The sequence below is a fragment of the Felis catus genome, chromosome B3 (assembly GCF_018350175.1).
Source record: "Felis catus isolate Fca126 chromosome B3, F.catus_Fca126_mat1.0, whole genome shotgun sequence".
In the NCBI taxonomy this organism is placed as follows: Eukaryota; Metazoa; Chordata; class Mammalia; order Carnivora; family Felidae; genus Felis; species Felis catus.
Window position 1 is genome coordinate 25,434,601 of NC_058373.1, and position 13,786 is coordinate 25,448,386.

General features: G+C 37.4%; 1 long non-coding RNA gene across 2 annotated transcripts in view; it reads left to right on the top strand.

Moving 5' to 3' along the window:
- Positions 1-6,429, top strand: part of LOC105260611 — a 32,512-nt gene extending 26,083 nt beyond the window's left edge. The window contains exons 1-3 of one of the 2 annotated variants that reach the window (XR_890386.3): positions 3,424-4,054; positions 5,316-5,391; positions 6,281-6,429. This is a non-coding gene — a long non-coding RNA (uncharacterized LOC105260611). Of the gene's footprint in view, positions 1-3,423; positions 4,055-5,315; positions 5,392-6,280 lie in introns of those variants that run through there. The other variant, XR_006598981.1, reaches the window with a different exon arrangement.
- The last annotated feature ends 7,357 nt before the right edge of the window (positions 6,430-13,786 follow it).

The following is a 13,786-nucleotide window of genomic DNA, read 5'->3' on the forward strand; positions in this document are numbered from 1 at the left end:
TTCTCATCTAAACCAAATCTGTTTTGTTACTTTTTTTCAGACACCTGCATAGGTTCTCTCCCTCTCTCTCTCTCATAATTTGAAGAGTCTAAAGTTATGTTTTAATTTTTTGTAGGTACAATAAATTATCTTTGAGAGAAAGAATTAAAATATTTCAAGTCCAACATTCCATCAATTATTTGATGTATGGTCAAGATATTAAAACTTTTGGAGAAAAAATACATTTTATATTAAATACACTTAAAAATATGCATAACGATAGTACACACCTTTGCATACAATTACCTCCAACTTTCCTAATCTCCATAATTAAAGTTTGATTCTAAATTATGTTTGTATTTGTAGACTCAATGTTTTTCTGAATTACTTTTGGTCATTAGCAATTATAAAAAGAATCCTGTATATAATTTTCTTTCCTTATCTAGTGCTTGAGATTTCGACTTCTTTATAACCTTTAGGATTGACTGTATAATCTTCAAAGGGAAATCAAAGAATACCAGAGAAAATTCTGTACACATTTCTGTCAAGCTAAACCCATTTCCATTTTTTCTTTAACTGAATAACATGTTGCTAAAAGTTAAATAGTTTCTCTTACATGTCAAGAACTGTGAAGGGTCTGCAATTTCACCATATTTGTAAGCTTTCATGTTAGCCTTTTATTGCTTTATGGATGCTGGCAGGATACACAAGACTCCTGGGTCAAAGGTGAAGAACAGTGTATTACAGTAATAGCAATAGCCAGAATATTAGCATTTTTGTGATAATTCGTTGAACCCCGGTCCTACAGGGTAGCACTGAGAACCTGATGATACCTACCTATGCAGCAGGTAGTCCTACAGTAAAGGAACTCTAATCTTAAAAACTCAAATTATTTATAGTTGGCAGTAAGCATGGCTTCCCTGTGTGTGTGTGTGTGTGTGTGTGTGTGAGAGAGAGAGAGAGAGAGAGAGAGAGAAACAGACAGAGACAGAGAGACAGAGAGAGACAGAAAGAGAGAGACTAGCTCTGTCTTCCAAGACTGCTGACTCTATGAACGTCCCAAAAAAGGTAGTCCAAAACAAAGTAATAAGGACTGTCAACACCTTGCTCACAAGACATGAAGAAACACAACAGACCCATAGAGAATTGTCACCTAACAAAATCTACGCATCATTTCTACGCCATCATGACTCTTGGCAAATATCCCCATGGCTACATCACTCTGTCAGCCACTCTGGCAGAGGCTGGGACCAAATCTGTTCAGTTTGTCTCATACAGAGTTTAATTAAGGCTACTGCCAACAGGACCCCAAGTAAAAGGCTACTGCAGTGTTTGTCTCAGCCATGTCCCCTGCATCCCCAAGATCCCAGAGTTTAGAGTTGAATAAATCTCATAAACTATCAGGGATGTTTTAGAAAGCTAGTTGTCCTTCTCCTTAAGTTTCATCACTGACCTTTCTACTCACCAGAAACACTAGTTCAGGTTAGGCAGGATATAGTAGCAATTGCACAGACTCTACCTTAGCCTACCAGAAAGAAGTCTAGGGGGCAATTCTATCATTCATAATAACTGTGGCCCAAGACTTAATCCTGAGCTGAATGCTTTCCAGGCTTAGGGAGAATCACAACTAAAATCATAGAAGATTGTCATCCAATATTATATAGAATCACAGTGTTTTAGAAGAGTTTTCCAATTCTAGAACAATGATACTTGAAGATATCAACCTCAACTAACTGAAATTTCTACATCCTCTTCCAAGAGGCTTGGCAATGTCTACTGCCCAGAGTTTCACTGCTGGCAACTTTATGCATGCCCAACTTTTTGTTTCAATAAAGAATGATAATGTCATCTTATGGAAAGCATTTTAAATAATAACAAGAGTTATAAAAAACTCTACAAGTCCACTCCTTATGGAACTACCAATGAAGATTATCATGGAAATCAAATGAAAGAAAACTTCATCTCAGTGGGTGTTTTCCCTTGGATAAAGGACTTGTCCCAAGGTGTTACAACTTATTCCTCCCTTTATAGCAGACATTTTTCTCAAGTTCAGAAATATTAAACATAAAAATAAAAACATGCATACTAGAATTGGAGAAAATGTGGAATGTGTGATTTTTAGAATGCTGAGGTTGAGGAAAACACTAGGACCTTAAGACTTCATAGGTGAAAGGAATTTAAATAATCTCAACCAAATATGACTTGACACCATTTTCTTTTCTTTTAGCAACCCTCATTATAAATATCTTTTTAGCCAAAATAACATATTGTGGCATTTCAAATAACCACATGTTGCTGTAGGTTTTGAAAAGATTCTAAATGCATTTAAAATCAAGGGCAGTTGAAGATTTTCTAGATCTATGTGTGTCTTCAGTATTACTCATGGCATTCTCAATTTCCTCTTACAGGATTTTGCCAGGAACTAAATCTGTTAATAGCTAGAGGATTCTGTTCTTAACCAACAGAAAAGTACTAAATGAAGAAAAACAGTGTCTCTCATTCATTCATAACCCATGAATACATGTAAATGTTATTTTCCTTAAAGTGAAACATACAAAATTCATAATGACTAAAAATATACTTATATCACCATTCAAATGTTATTCATTCATTATATAATGTGTTATCTGTGTACCAATTACATATAAAAAACAAAAGGAAGGTTTCATATTATCAAAAGCTACACAAGCATATTTTTTTATTTTACATGCAAACACATACATTGTAAAACCAGAGCAGCAAACATTGTTACTCCCTAAAAATAATTGTTTCATTTCTATTTTTTTATTCTTTAAAAACATTTTATTATTTATTTATTTTGAGAGAGAGAGAGAATGAGCAGGCGAGGTGCAGAGAGAGAGGGGGACAGAGGATCTGAAGTGGATTATGTGCTGACAACAGAGAGCCTGATGCTGGGCTCGAACTCACAAACCATGAGATCATGACCTAAGCTGAAGTCATATGCTCAACTGACTGAGCCACCCAGGTGCCCCATTAAGTTTCATTTTGGTATTTAAAAGCCAATACTCCATTTCATCACAAGCAGCTATAATTAATTTTTCCATATTGGATGCTACCAAAACCGAAGTGGTTCCAAGAAGCACATACTGTTTGGGGGAAAAAGAAGAAAAATGATACAACTTCACATGTGAATGCTAAAAATTGATTCTTTAATTCTTAGTTTCTTTTCCTGTTTGAAATGTTGATAAAGTATTTTGTGATTTGTCTTTTAATAGAAATTACAAAATCTATAGTGTGTAGACGGAAAAAGGACTCCCTAGAAAACATTTATGTCCTAATCCCCTAATCCCTGGGACTTGTTAGAAGAAAAAGTGGGAGGTGGAAGGGGAGGGGGGAAAAGGGAGAAAGAGGAAGAGGGAGAAGAAAAAGAAGAAGAAGGAGCAGTACCTGAGTGACTCAGTTGGTTTAGGGTCTGATTCTTGACCTCATGGTTGTGAAATTAAGCCCCAAATTAGTCTCCATGCTGGCATGAAGCCTACTGAGGGGGGAAAAAAAGGAGGAGGAAGGATGGAAAGAAGAAAGAAAAGAAAGAAAAAAATCTTTTCAGATGTGATCAATTAAGGATCTTGTGATGGAGAGATTATTTTCCTGGGTTATCTCGGTTGTTCCTAAAGACAAACACTTGTATTTTTATCAAAGGAAAGAAGAGGGAAATTTGACATGCCCACATAGGGGAAGGCGAAAAGAAGATGGAACAGAAAGAATATTCTGGTCTTGAAGACTGGAGTGATGCAGCCCAAAGCCAAGAAATGCTGGCGGCCACCAGAAGCCTGAAGAGACAAGAAATGGTTCTACCCTACAGCCTCTGGAGGGAGTGTGCCCCTGCTTCCATCTCGATTTTGGCTCATTAGTGCTAATTTTGGGTTTCTAGCCTCCAGAACAATGAGAGTATACATTTCTGTGGTCTTAAACCATGAAGTTCAAGGTGATTTGTTATAGAAACCACCAGAAACTATGTATATAACTTCTAAGCAAGTTATACTTAGGTATTAAAGATACACTTAGTGGACACCTTGCTGTCTCCTGTAGCCCTCATCTTAAACAACAATACAAGGTAGGCTCATTTATAAACCAGAGGTTTTGAGTTTGAGAGAAGGCAGTGGACCAAGGTCTTAGGGGCTGGTGACAGGTCTTGTGGGGAGAAAGAGCTGCCTGGGAGTTACAGAAACATCACAGCCATCCTGACTCACACACTTATTTTATCATTCATGCTACTCATTGAGCACCTGTCACAGCACTGGTCCCTACTCAAGACACTGGACATGGATAACTGCGGCAGGCAGGCAAAGTCACTACATTGGTGGTTTGTGTTCTGGTGCAGGGGGGAAACTTGTGTATAAATAAGTAATCATAAATATGTTAGTTAGGATAGGTGTTATAAGTGATAAAAGAGGGAAAGAGAATAGAGGGACCTGGTTGGGTGCTGGTGTCTACTGGATATTCACATGAGGGTTAAGGTAAGGAGTATTGGGTAAGCAAACCTAAACGCAGTGACAAAAACTTATGTCTGTGGGTGTCAGAGAGAGAACATTCCAGAATGATGTGATGGTAAATGCAGAAGACCTGAGGCTGGCATATGCTTGGTGCCTGATGCATCTGGAAAACATCAACTGAGGAGGCGAGAAGGTAGCAGAGGGACAAAGAGGTTGCCAGATCCAGGTACTGCAGACCTTGAAGTCCATGGAAAGCCTGGGCCTGGTCTACACGCAGGATTTGCAGCAGTGGAATAGTATATCTGACAGCTATTTTGAAAGGGGGAGAAAGGCACATGTGGCTAGTGGCTACTGCACACATTGGTGATTCCTGCTTACCCCTGACATGTCGCTTCAAGTGGCTGTGGTATTTCTTCCTTCACAGCCCCCAGTATTCCTTTTCCCACTGCAGCATCTCTCTTACATGATGGAATCACCTTCCTTTCCCTAGGGTAAATTCTCTCCTCTCCTGGTTTAGAGGAAAGCAGAGGATTCTCTCTCCTCTTGCCAAGTCAGAGGGTCTGACACAAACCTGGGGGCTTTAATACACAGGCAACATCAATGTCTTGTAGACTTGACATTTGAAAACATGATTGTCTTCTTCAGATCAGGTTCTGCAAGGCCAGTAGATTATTTATCAGCCTATGTTATCTAGAGGGCAGGGGCAAGAATGGACAAATTGTTCATGTCTATCTTCTTAGGAATTTTCTAATTTCAAAACTGACTAGAAGAAAGGTACTTTCAGTTTATTTATGCCTTCAGGTTTTGGCGGGGGCTGTGCAGACTGTTGGTGAGAGGTTTTCTTTAATTTAACAAAGTTGAAATGATTTTACAATCTTCTAGTGCAGCATTCCTCCAACTTTACCATGGACAGAAAACACCTGTATCCTTTTGAAATGCAGATTCTAACTTGAGCCTGGTGAGCTGAAACTCTGTTTTTCTTTTCTTTCTTCTTCTTTTATTATTATTATTATTATTATTATTATTATTTATTTTTAGAGATAGAGCAAGAACACATGAACAGTGGGGAGGGGCAAAGGGAGAAAAGATAGAATCTTAAGCAGGCTCCACACTCAAGGTGGAGCCCAACACGGGGCTGGATCCCAGACCCTGAGATCATAACTTGAGCCAAAATTAAGAGTGAGGTGCCCAACTGATTGAGCAACTCAGGCGCCCTGAGACTCTGCAGTTCTAACATACCTCCCAGGTGAGGCTGATGCCACTGGTCCACATTTGAGTAGCAAGGTCTCAGTGTTGAGTCAGGTTCCATTTATGTATCAGTGGAAATTCTGAGAGTATAAGGATGCAAAACCTTAGCCAAAATTAGAGTGGCTATTGTTTTGTAAGCTGTGTATTTCATGCTTTCACAATGTCTTTGTTGTTTCTTTCCCTTATCATCTATTGAACTGCTATACTATTTCAATGTAGGGTCTTTGTTTTTATTTGCTTTGATCAGTTGTTTATCTGTATTTTTACAATGACTGCTCAACTTCGAAAAAAAAATCTTAAGAAAATTTCATTCAGTAATTAATTGAAATGAAAGAATAAGTGCTAATGACTAACATGGTCAATAACCTCTGATGTTTATCAATATTATATAAGTCAGAAACATTTCAAGTGTTTCTTCTCTAATATCAAGCATGCTATAATACCATACTCTAATACTAGGTCTACTAATATATATACTTTTTAAAACAACATAAAAATATTTCAGTTTGTATTTCAATTCATAAAATTGTAAGCCAGATATCTTGCCTTAATTGAACTTAAGTGGATTTGGGTTACATGGCCTCATTATTGCATTACAGGGCACTATGAGAAGATGCAGCCCCTCTCAGCCTGGATCTCAGACAAATAGAGCTCTCCCAACCTCTCCTCACCCATCCCCACTCTTCACAACCTCTGAAGGACATGAGGCCCAATCAAGGAATAAACTCTTGTTGCTTAAACCCACTGAGATTTGTGTCTTGTTTGTTACATAGCATCATCTAATCAGTCCTGACAAATACAGTGATTGTCACATGGAACAAGGCTACAGCTACATCCAAAACATAATTATGTGGCTAACAGTGAGGACACTGATGTGAGAGCTTTAAGAGAAGACTGTTTTTATTATGTAGTGGCAAAGCATTTGTTGAAATTATCACCTCTGATAACTTCAGAGGAGTTGTGCCTAGTGAACCTAATGAACGATAAATCTAATATATTTATAGCTTTAGAAGTTAATACACATGACAGTAATACTATTATTGATAGCTGTCAGCTTTGTTTGGCAAGGTATTACAAGATAAATGCTAACTTTGGAAATAATTGGTGTTTAAGCAGAAGTAAAAAGAAATGTAAAGCATCCCCAAACTCAGAGCCTGGCAAGTTAGACAATAATATTCTTGACCCAAAATAGTAAAAGACAAAATTAAGAGAGGCTTCCAGGTTCAAATGCCCTGTATAATCTTTCAACCAACTAAGATGTTTCAGAGAAAGGATCAGAAGTAGAGTGTGACACCCAGTACATTTTCAATTGGATTAAAATCAGGATAGAGGATAAATCACAACTGTTGTGGTCCTCCCAACATAAGCTAGATATATTCACGGTCCTAGCCTCTAAACTTAATAAAACTCTTCTGAAGCCAAGATAAAAAAAAATTAGCACTCTAGACACCATCTCAAAAAATTATATAAGTAAGACTATTGGCTGGCATATACCACTCACTGGAATCAAACTAATAAAGAAACTGGCTAAATTTTTGATGAGGGAACCAGGAAGCTGAGATTATTCTAGGTGTAAGGTCACCCTTGAGCACCTATCCATCTAGATAGACATGTAGAAATTCTCACAGCCCTTCCTTCCACTAACTCCCCATGACAAAGTTCATCCTCAGCACCTACTTTACTGTAGTTGAGGAAGCAAATGAAAAGGAAGACTCCCCAAACTGAAGGCAGAAAATGAAGAAACATGAACAATGTTTTTTTTGAATAGTGGAATTGAGACTTCTTCCCAAGGAGAGGAATTAAGATATACTCTCCTTTCACAGCTCAGGAACTCTCACATCATCTGCCTAGCAGGGTTTCAGTGTTGCTCTGTACCAGTGACAATGTGTGCCTATTGTTTCCCTCTCCAAAGAGGAGTGTTTGATGCAGAGATCCTATCCTTGTTTCACCTTGGTAGCGTGGTTCGATGGGAAAAAAAGAAAAAAAACTTTTTGTTGTTATTGTTGTTGTTCGTTGGTCAAAAGGATCAAAAGAAGCCGTATTCACACCCAATGAAGACATTTCTATGTATCCTTGAGAGCTTGGTGATGTACTAAATGGGACTTTGGGTACTTTGTAGAGAGAGGATGAGTATTGACTAGTTGTATGTGGAAAATCCCTTTGGTAGATTGTACTAGACATTAGTAGGTTTAATTCTTTACTGTTTCTCCCCTCTCCTGAGGCACACCCCAACCCCCTTGATGTTAGGGTGACTTTATGGCTTGCTTTGATTAAGGAAATTTGAGGTAAAGAAATGTATTCCTTCCAAGTGGATGTAGTTAAGAACTGGAGACCAATTTTCCAAGCTCACTCCCTCAACCACAGCATACCTTGAAGTTTGAGTTGAGATAACAAATGGAACATTTGTCACCTGAGTGCCCAGGTAACAATGAAATAAGAAGAGACTTCCTGTGAAAACATACTCTATATATGCATGTTGTAAGCAATTTGGATTTTGAGTTGTTTGCTACTGCAGCATGACCTATCTTGACTAATACATCACTCATACACTGTAGTATCATAATAACTTGTAAATGCACGTACTAAATCCCTAGGAATCTAGTTTAAAATATGAAATGTCAGAATCAAATATTTACTTCTGGCAAGTCTTAGTAGCCTTTGACATTCATTTGGTATTGATCCCATAACATTTTAATTTTTAGTTGAATTGTGCATTATATACTCCATCCTCTTGATTATTGTGTATGTGTCTTGAGAGGATTTTCTACAGTGTGCTTAAGAAAAACTTCAATACCCAAAGATCTAAGCATCATACTTATGCAGAGAACAGAATCAGGGGAATTGAATTTCCAAGGAAATCACAATTTTCTACAGAAGATCTTTGAAATAGAGATAGAAATGAGACAAGTATTTGAAAATGACATTAATAGAACTGAGATGGAAAATTTCTTCACTGCATCTCATAGTTTTCCACATATTGAGGTTATTGGAATTATGGGTCATGCTATATTGTTTCACATATAACTTCCCCACAAGACTCTGAGCTTTTTGAGGTGTGGGAGAGTGCTTATTCTTTTGTGTGTTTACATCATATAGTAAGTTCTTCATACATCACAGGCTGAAGTACTTCAATGGAAACTTACATGTATTATTTTACTTGCTCCTCACCATACCCCATGATGTAGGGATTGTTATACACACACCATAAATACAGAAACCTGGGTTCTAGGAAGCTGGGACACTTATCCATAATAAAGTGATGGAGCCAAGGTTCTTACTCAGGAATATCTTTATTTGTTTGTTTATTTTTTAAGTTTATTTATTTATTTTGAGAGAGTGGGGGTGGGGAACGGCCAGAGAGAGACGGAGAGAGAATGTCAAGTAGACTCCACACTGTCAGTGCAGAGCCTGATGCAAGACTCTATCTCATGAACCGTGAAATCATGACCTGAGCTGAGATCAAGAGTCAGACGCTTAACCAACTGACTCACCCAGGTGCCCCAGAAATATTTTACTTTAAACTAATATCACTTATTCATTTATGATTCAACATTGTTGTATAAATAAGATATCTATAAAACATATTTCAGTCTATAGAAGAGTATGGAAAAAGCAAGAGGAAATTCCTCTATGGTAAAGATTTTTAAAAGGAGCCTCTTTGGTTGAAAATTAATTTAAAGAATATTTTCATTAATACCAATTCCCTCACAATTTTACTTCATCATTAATGGGTCTCTTTGTGGAGGCAGAGTACAAGACCACCACTTGTGGCTCCCTCCTCATGACATCACTAGCTACCAACTTTGCCTCTGGGTTCTCATTGAACATTCTTCCCTAAAGAGACATATCTTTTTAGGCAACCAGAATGCCCTCCATCAATGCATTTGGACACAAAAATGTTTAAATCATGACATGTAGGTCACTTACAAAAAGAGGACAACTATTTATGGTAACATTTTAAATTTATTGTGATGAGTCAAGGCTAATGCAAGGTGAACTCCTTTTACCATCATCTGCACGGCTACATTAGCTCATTCATGTATTAAAAAATGTGCCTCTGGACAGTTAGTTGGCAATTTGGCAAATTGCTCATGTATAATGCAAGAGAAGAAAGTCTAGTTTCAACTCATACCGATTCCATCTCTACTTTTCATGAATGATTTTGATTTTATCATAAAATGAGTCATGGGTTTATCAACAAAATGGGAATGAAAAAAATTCCAGCAATAAATTAATTTCCATTATAATTTGCTCAATTTGTTATAGTCACAGGTTATGTTAAGGGTGCTTGCCTTTCACTGTTAGAATTATATTTTTTTTTTCTGAGAAGCTAATACATTGATTTAAGATGTTGACTTTATTTTTTTTCTTTTTCATACTACACGCTTTATCAGTCTTTGCATCTATGAGATGGATAAATTCTAAGTTCCTTGGGACAAAGAGTATTTCCTAAGCTTTTGGGAAAAACAAGTGGTTTATTAGCCAGCATATTTTCCATTCAGAAATCACATTGAACCATTGCCTTGATGAACTTTTACATTAGGTAACAAATTACCTAATTTTAATTTTCAGTTTCCTTCCTTCATTCATGTATTTATTGGCAAACTTATATTGAGCACTTGCTTTGGAGTAAGGATGGTACTGGCATTGGGGTTCCTATAGTCATAAATGAGACAGATCCATTCCTACCCTTACCCTTATGGATGACTCAGGAAGAGATATTCTTAAAAATATGACAGGGAGAAAATATATACAAAGAAAGTCCCTACTTACCTTTCTAGGATGAAGTGCAATTAAATTTCCTCCTCAGGGCACTGGAGTGGTTCGGTTGGTTAAGCATCCGATTTGGCTCAGGTAACAATTTCACAGTTTGTGAGTTCAAGCCCTGCATCAGGCTCTTTGCTGTCAGCACAGAACCCAGTACAGTCCTGTCTCCTCTATCTGCCTCTCGCCCACTCATCCTCTCTCTCTTTCTCTCTCAAAAATAAACATTTAAACAAACAAACAAAAAGTTTCCTCCTCAAGGTATTACTAAAACCAAAATGTTTGTTTTGGTGTCTAAGTGAACACAGTGTTTCCATTGTATGAGGATGACTAAGGCATCATCTGGCACAAGATGTGCAGCACCAAGTCTTTGAAAGTGAGCCTGTAGGGAAGGAGGTAAGCTGAGTGGTTACATCTCTGGCACCTTGTTCTCTGTAAAGTTAGCAATTGAACCACACTCACTGTTCCCATATACCTCCACAGACTCATCTCTAGAGACCACTGTGGTGATTATTTGTTACCCAGAATCATTCTCACATGATTTAAAGAATGCGGTGAGGCTTCATGGGGCTTGTGATCCACATGTATATAGGATTAAGGCACACTTCTCTTTATTAAGGCCTTCCAGAAGACAACAGCAATCATATTCTTCTTTGTTTATTGAAAATCTTTTTAAATTTTTTTTCAACATTTATTTATTTTTGGGACAGAGAGAGACAGAGCATGAACGGGGGAGGGGCAGAGAGAGAGGGAGACACAGAATAGGAAACAGGCTCCAGGCTCTGAGCCATCAGCCCAGAGCCCGACGCGGGGCTTGAACTCACGGACCGCGAGATCGTGACCTGGCTGAAGTAGGACGCTTAACCGACTGCGCCACCCAGGCGCCCCTTGAAAATCTTTTAAAGATGTTGATGATCATGTTGATACAAATAAGGAGGAAAGATCTACATTCACTTTAAGTCATTTCTATCTGGGAATAAATTCCCAGGAAGATTAGTTTTCCTCTTTTTATTAAACATGAAAAAATGATTACAATTATTTCTATGAGTATGTTCTTAGATTTCTCTAAAATATTCAGAGATAAATGCTCTGAATTCTTCTCCAGGTAGAGGTAAGAAAGGGCTGGAGTGGACAATGGAGACAATATTTTAGGAGGTGAGATGGTGTATTGTGTCTATATTCACACACAAGCACAACTGCATGGAAGGAATTCCATTATCAAACCTCATTACCAGGAAGCTGGACTGTGCCATCTAATTTGAGCATAATATCCAGTTGGAAACAATCTCACATCCAAACTAGGGTTCTCTTTCTCATCCTTCAGTGATTCATCCTTATCCATTGGTCCCGCTCCTGAATGCTTGTCAATATGTTAACCCAGGTCTTCTCTAGGATCATTCTTGATTTTAGTTGACAGAGAACCTGGGCATTTTACTTGCTTTTTGAGCCTAATTAACATTATATATTCTAGGTACATTCCATAGTATTTGATACTTCAGCATTGATTCCATAAACTGTTTGAAGAAACCTGATAAGGAGATAAGAATCTCATACTCAAATGCATATGTCTTTTCTAGGGGTACCCCTGGTTCTACCAATCTACCCTTAATTTCCGAAACATGCTATACATTTCTTCATTAGTATTGCCTTGATTGCTTTTCTATATATCTAGAATTTCCTTTGTCTTTCTTAGAGTGCTATTATCCTAAAACCTACCAAGAAATCCCCACCCCCTAAGAATGAGTTTCATCCTCTCAGTTGAGCCAATAGTAAAAATATAGTATTAACTGTAATATTCTGATCCCATTTTTGTTCCATTTTAGTTTATTCTTAATTGTGGTGCACATTACGATGACCAGGAAAACTTTAAAATGCACAAACATCTGTGTTAAAACCAAGATCCAATGAATCAGATCTATGGAAGTGGGGACAAGGCATGATATTGATAAAATTGATATATGATACATATGATGATATAGATATATGATAAAATAAAACACCAAATACCTAAGTGATATGTAATTTGTAACATGTGTAACACATTGTAACATGTTTCCAGGATGAAGATAGTTCAATCAAAATGTTAATAGCACAAGTGCCAACACCCGGTAACCCATTTAGCTTTGAACAGAGACAATATAACCAACAGCTTCTTAAAAAACCCTTAAAACATAATCAACAATGAGTCACTTGTCACAAAGCAGAACAAGCACATTCAATACAATTTGTTTCCAGCCCTGTAACAAACAAAGCATAAAATAAAGCCTTCACTATGCCAGACTAGGATTATTTTCATGTAGAGTCATCTGAGCTACAAAATTGTGCATTTGAACAGTAGAAGATTATGGAAGGCTATAACCAGAAGTCTGGCAGAACTGAAGGTCATGAAAAAAAAAACAGGTTATCTGAACACAGGAATGAGAGTAATATTTGGTTGTGTTTGGGTAAGGCATTTAAAGGCATAAAATCTGAAACTGGATTATCGGTTTAGGATGACAAGGAAAAGTAGGGCATGGAGACAAATATCATAAGACCCTGACTTAACATAAGAACTGGGAGAGGACATAGCAGGTGAGTAATAGAGATGTAAGGCAAAGATTCCAGCAAGGAGGAAACTTATGCTCAAGTAAGATAAGGGACAACTATAGAAGATGTGCGCCCCCCCCCCCCACACACACCTCCAGCCATAAACGAATTGGCTTTGAGTGTAGGGCTGTCAGATCAACTATAGTATACCTAATTAAATTTGAATTTCAGATAAAAAGCCCAATTTTTAGTATAAGTATATCCCAAATATTACATGGGATCTTCTGTCAGGATTGGGGGGTTTGTGGGACAGAAGGAGCTATTCATCTAATTCACTCCTAATGACCAATTCCTTCTTGCAGAGAATACTCTTTCTCTTCTTGTATGTCCCATGTCCAGCTGGTTGTACCATCACCCAGTTGACTCCCATTAAATCAACTGCAATATTATAGGAATGTTGTTAGTAACAGATGGGCTTGAATACTTAGTTGTGGGAGTCTAGTTTCAGTTTCCCAGTGAAAGGAAGTCTGCTCTGAGTTTAAATCAGATTTGGCTGCATGTCTAAGATTTCTTTAGATAAATTTTTATAATTCTGGGAAAAAATCCTAAAAATTCATTTGATTAATTTTTGTCTTGAATTTTCTATGTGTAAGTATGAAAAGGTTACTTTGAATGATGTACTCTTCATTCTAATAGTAGTATAGCCTTTTAAACTTGAGGTCTCTTTAATCAATAGAAATTGACAGAAATGGCTTTTAGCTTTCTATTGATTTAGCATTGAAAGTGCCATCTTCAAAGCTCTAAGGAATCTAACT